This window comes from Columba livia, chromosome 3, assembly GCF_036013475.1.
Source record: "Columba livia isolate bColLiv1 breed racing homer chromosome 3, bColLiv1.pat.W.v2, whole genome shotgun sequence".
In the NCBI taxonomy this organism is placed as follows: domain Eukaryota; kingdom Metazoa; phylum Chordata; class Aves; order Columbiformes; family Columbidae; genus Columba; species Columba livia.
The window spans coordinates 39,440,632-39,446,631 of NC_088604.1; positions in this window are offsets into that span (position 1 = coordinate 39,440,632).

The following is a 6,000-nucleotide window of genomic DNA, read 5'->3' on the forward strand; positions in this document are numbered from 1 at the left end:
ACAGCTCTGGTACACACAAACCTCGGTTCCTGTCGTGGGATCAGGAAGGAAATGCTGACTAACAGAAGAGCTCTGAACGAAGCTTTTTTTTTTTTTTGTCACCGATCCCCTAGTGTTAAGCAACAGTGACTTTGCATGGACTGACTGATTTCAGATAGCCCAAGTATGGAAAAATAACTGAAAGATCCCAAATCTGTCACAAAGCTCATTTTGATTCAGATATTTACCTACCCAAATATTTAACCAGATCACAACAGAACAGTTGCATACCCCACCTGGATACCTCAGCTTGTGTTCTCAGGTAAACTGCCAAATGAGATTATAATTTCCCTTACTTGTGTGAAGCAGCAGTGTCCAAACTTTTTAGGTCTCTAAGCCACGTAGCTTGTCACAGTGACGGGCAAAGCTGTGCCGTGCGATACCTCCAACTCAGTACAGCTCCAGTGAGCTGCTGGAGGTGCTGAGCAACCTCTGCACATCCCACCCAGAGCATGTGTCCCAGGGGAAGGGGCTTCAGGAGCCATCAGCTCTTGCCCAGAGCAGCCCATACAGCTGGACCTGGATTGATTTCTTCCCCAGATGAGCAACTGGGCAATGGGACGAATTGGATGATTTGGGGTTGCAAGAACCCTGTCTCCCTGGGAGGTTTGGACCCCTTGCCATTCCCCTGTTGCACAGTGGTGACATGTGGCCATGCCAGGGCTGTGTACCCATGGGAAAGGGGGGTCAGTAGCAGGCTGCTGTTGTTGGCAATGGATTTGACCCGCTATTTTGGTTTTCTGATAAAGAGGGTGAGTAGGCTATGGATGCACCATGAGGTTGTGGACAGTCATCTGGGCGCTGCTGATAAATGGGCTGTGTGGTGAGCAACCCACAGGTCCTGTTAAAATGGCCAGGTGTAGATTCTCAGAGGGGATAAGATTTTTGGAAACAGGAAACTGACAAAAAGAAGACCTTGTGAGTGGGAAAAAACAGAATTAGAAACAATAAGAAGAAAAGTATGAGAAAAAGCCAAAGCCATGCAGCTCTTTGCTTTGCCACAACTATTTCCTGACCTGTTTATTGCAGTAAGTGCCTATTAATGGGCTGACTTGAGCTCTCAGATGTGCGAGCTCCTACCCCAATAGTTATGTCACAGTAAAAACAAAGCACGAACAACAGCCCCAAACCTTCCACAACCAGTTCTTGGCATTGAAAGTGTTAGCAAGCACTAATGTAGTAATTAAATGTACCCAATGCTTTCTGACTTCACAGATGACAGTCTGTGGTTTGTCTGCCCACCCAAAATGCGTGGGAGGGCAAACCCAAGTCTTAGAGCTCTAGCTGCACCGAGTGTCTCATCACTTTCCTTATCAAGATTTTCACAGTCACTGGGAAAGTGTTGCACCCATCAGCAGGAGACATTCCAGCACAGGAGATGAGATGACTTTCCTACAATTCAAGTTGCACAGGATTCCTGCATAATCATACTCCGTATCTCATCTCCTTCTGCTGTGCGCCTTCTTCCTCCTGTGAAATTTTGCATTGCTTCTTCATCTGAGTATAAGAAAAAAGGAGAAAGCAGGAGTTTAAAGCAAAAATAAAACACTACAGCTCCACAGAGACCTTAGAGGCATGGCCAAGGTTGTTCTATGGTGACCCTGAGCACCTGCATTTTCAGGAAGCCTTTGACAAAGTCCCTGACAAGAAGTTAATAGAGCAAATAGTCACAGGACAAGAGAAGTTGTATTTGATGGTTGAGAAGCGCAGGGCAGGAGCAGGCTGGCAATTCTCAGTGTGGCTAACTGCTAACAAGGAGAAGCTCCAAGCACCTTATCTAGAGCAAGTGTTTGAAATATGTCAGTCTGAAAAGGAGGGGAAACCACTGTGGCCACAAAGCTGTACACAACCTGTCATTGCTTCATGACTCAAGGGAGGCCTGTGAAGAGCCACAAAGAGACCTGAGAAAATGGAGTGAGATGACAGGAGGGAAACCATACTGTTGACAACAGTGGTGTAACACTCTTGGAGGTTTGGGTCTGCTGCCTCTTTGGGGTGCTTGCTTGGCAGATGTATGGAGATTTGAACTTTCCTTTTCCATGCCCTTAGTTTTTGAGGGTCAGGTAGTTTAAATAGTGTTTCTGGCTCTAGAGCTGTAAGCCTGCACTTTTGCCAATGTCCAGATACCTGTATTTTGAAACAGATGCGTCACAAACATTTTTCTATCTCCTCCCTGGAAATCCTCTATCACTTGTTGCTGCTGACAGATGCCATCTCCTTCCTCTTCTCCCCTCTCCTCCTTTTGCAGCTGCTGACCGGGACTCTCATTCTCTCTCTGAGACCCACTGCATTGCTTGTCAGGCTGACTATGGAGCTGATCCAGCTACCTGAGCCATCAGAAAATGCCCTTTGCTTTTGGCATCCATTTTCCTCTTGTTTCATGAGCTGCTTAAGCTCAGTGAATGATCCAAGAAGCACTGGTGCTGGAGGATGGAAATCAGTATGACTGGGATGTAGAGGTGTTGGGAGGGTGAAATGGGGCATCACCTCCTGGCAGCAGTGACCTTGTCTGACTGCAGCTCAGTCATGGTCAGGTATTAGGAAAAGGTTCTTCACCCAGAGGGTGGTGGAACACTGAAACAGGCTCCACAGGGAGGTGTCACAGCCCCAAGCCTGACAGTGTTCAATAAGCTATTGGACAATGCCCTCAGACACATGAACTGTGGGGTTGTCATATGCAGGGACAGGAGTTGGACCTGATGATCCTTGTGGGTCCCTTCCAACTCAGGACATTCTATGATTCTATGGTGCCTCGCCAGAGCTCAGCCATCTCTGTGGCCCATCACCAGGGGAGGACTGGGCTGGGTGTTCAGGTCACCAAGTGCTGTACAGCTCTAGCCCAAACTGGATTTTCCAAAAGGACCAGAGGATTTATGAATATCTTTGTAAACAGCAACATCAAGATGCTGCACAATATACCGTAGCTATTAGAAAAGAAGCAAGATGCTTTGGACAACTAAAAAATGAGTGAGAGGGTACTGTTCTGTCATGCAAAGTCTGCTCACTCTAGTGGTAGGCCATCTTTCTAGAGAGGATACAGAAACCTGGTGATAAAACAACTAAAATAATGGAAGACTTCTTGATGGAAAGTCAACAAGAAGGCTGGGCTTGCTCAGTCAGTCAGGAGGTAAGTAAAACAGTAGGGGAGCATCCTACAGCATAACAAACAATGCACATAGCACTGCCTGAGTAAAAAATGAAGTGGAACTGAAAGGTCACCATTTCCAGTAACTGGTAAATACTTTTTCAGCAATCTACCAAGTTCATTGCCACAAGATATTGAGAAAATAAAGGAAGTGTTAGGCATTTAGACAATAAATCTAAGGAGGAAAATCTAAGGATCTAAATACATTGCAGGTGATAAGCCACTTTCTTTTCCCAGTGCAGTTGAATAGGAAAATGTTTTGGAGATCACACTACTTCACAACTACTTAATAAGATCCTGACACCTTTCTCAGAAACATCTAGAATTGGCCAGTGTCAGGCAGGACACAAAATGCTTCTATGGAAATCCTCCTGTTCCCAGTATAACAAAGAAATCCCATGTGAGCATGAGTGCAGGGGATGCTGGGAGCTCATTTTTTCTGACACTAAGAACAAGGAATGTTTGAAGGAATGGGTGAAGGTGTGACCTCATATGCCCATCTCTGTTTCCAAAAATGGTGATTACAAGGTGCAGTGACAGCCTCTGAGGGGACATATAAAGGCGTTCAGGGCAGAGGGCAAGACCCATCCCCTCTTCTTCTCAGCTTTAACCCAAGAAATATTCAGCAAATAATGTAACCTAGGATTATAACAGATTCTCTCAACAAATGGCACCACAGGCCTGTGCAATGTGACTATCTTTTGGTGCATATTGCTATGGATGCTAAGAGAAGAATATCACCCACCCGTGAACAGTGTGAGCCAGGAAACTGAAGTTAAGCAGAGCTGCTTCATATTAGATTAACAGCTCTTAATGGCTTTTTAACCTGCCCTTCTGTATGAATTTATAGTAAAGAACTGACTTGTTTTGGATCCATAAATGTTCGTAAATAAATATTGGACCAGATAATCTTGCTCCTCCACAGAGGAAGATTTTGCAGACCTTTCAGAAACAGCATGTCTTGTTACATTTGGGTAGAGAAATTAAAGTTGCCTTGAGGCAGCTTTAACTTGTATGACCGACACTTACAAAGCGAATCACAGTAGGTTTTACTGACCTTGGCAAAATCAGAGGTCATATTTTCACAGATATAAGCCCTTTTAGACATATTCCCCTGATGTATACACTGAAAAAAGGTTTCTTTCTATACCTCTACAGAATGTCATGCATGTCCTCGCCTTCATTCTTCTCTCTTCAAAGTATTACTGAGACTATCGAGAAGGAAATTAAGTTCCTTTAAGAACATTTCAGTACAATTATTCAGGGCAGGATTCTCTGCCATGCTCTTGGGTAATTTTATATTTATGAGGTCTTTCTTTAAGGCTTTAATGGGGCAGCAGCTGGAGTAAGATGAACCAAATAGGACTCTTAAAGAGGGACTTGGTACATTAGGGGCAGATTCTCATTCTCATTAGCCTTCTAATTTTTAATCCTCTAAGCAGTGACAGTGATTACAATGTGACCAGTGTTTGAGTGAGGTACAATGTAGAGTGGATCCAGTTTTCAGAGCCTGACTTTTCCTTATGTCACTGGAAAAGCTCAAACCAAGTGGCAGTGATTTCGTGCTAAAGAGCAGCTTATGGGTGAGGGAGATTATAGGATCAGCATATCTTCATTTTCTCTATAAAGCAAGCATCACTGCTAACATTTCTGGTAAAATAATGAAGAACACAAAACACAGAAAAAGCGTAAGGTTCAGAGGATTTGCAAAGGCCTAAGACCAAGTACTTTGCTTTCCTTCATGTGTTTTGTGAGCTGCCCCTTTTAGTTTGAAGTAGAAGAGCAGGCAATGCCAAGGTGGGATGGAGTGGTACCATAACTGTGTGTGGGCTCTCATAAACTTATGGTAAATCTGAAGCAGCTGGTGGAGATTAGCTTTCAGGGAAAAACAGTGAGTTACCTCACATTTGACACAACCTGAGATCAGTTCCTATGGCTCAAATGATGCAGTATGAGAGGATTTTGACCCCCTAGATCCAAGCCCCAACTAGCTCAGTACTCAGTGTCTAACAGTGACTGGCAGTGGGTAGGAAAATAGTGATAGTGATACAAGTATCTTCCCAGTTTTTGACAATTTCTAACCTAGAAACTTCCTGAGCCAGAGGTGGCATCTTTGTGCATCATAGCTCAGGATGGTCTTTTCCTATGACTTCGTCCAACTGCTTTTTGGAACCTGTGCAAACGTTTGGGATTTACAGCATCCTGTGGCAATTAATTCTCCAGTATAACCTTCTCCTTGTGAAAAAAGTGCCTCCTTTGTTTTGAAACTACCACCTGGTAGGTTCAAAATTTGGTGCTGTGTACTTCCCGTCATTATCCAACTCCTCCATGCCATTCTAGATTTCCTAGATGCTTTTCATCTTCCTGTTCAGTATCTCTGTCTAGGTGAAAGACTCCTAGGTTGTTCACTTTCTTCTTGAATATTTTTTTTGCATAATTTTAGTCACTTGTGCTGTGTGTCTGTCCTTTTTATACTTATACTGGAACTCCACAGAGGGTTTAAGATATGGGAACAGCAAGGACTTTTGATCTCTACTCCTTTCCTAATAGTTCCTGAGATGCCATTTGCTCTCCTGGTGCTGCTAAACCCTGACCTAACATGTTTGTAGAAAAGGCTGTTGTAATGCCAGGATTAGTTTTCTGAGGGGCAAGAAGTAACTTAAAACCCACCACCGTGCCTCTGAAGTTAGGGTTGCTTTTCCCTATATGCATAGATGCTGTGTTCATAGACAGGAAATTTCATCTGACTTCTTATTACCCTGTTGCTTTGTACTATAGCACTGAATTGTGATTCTGCACAGTTGCCACTCATTTTT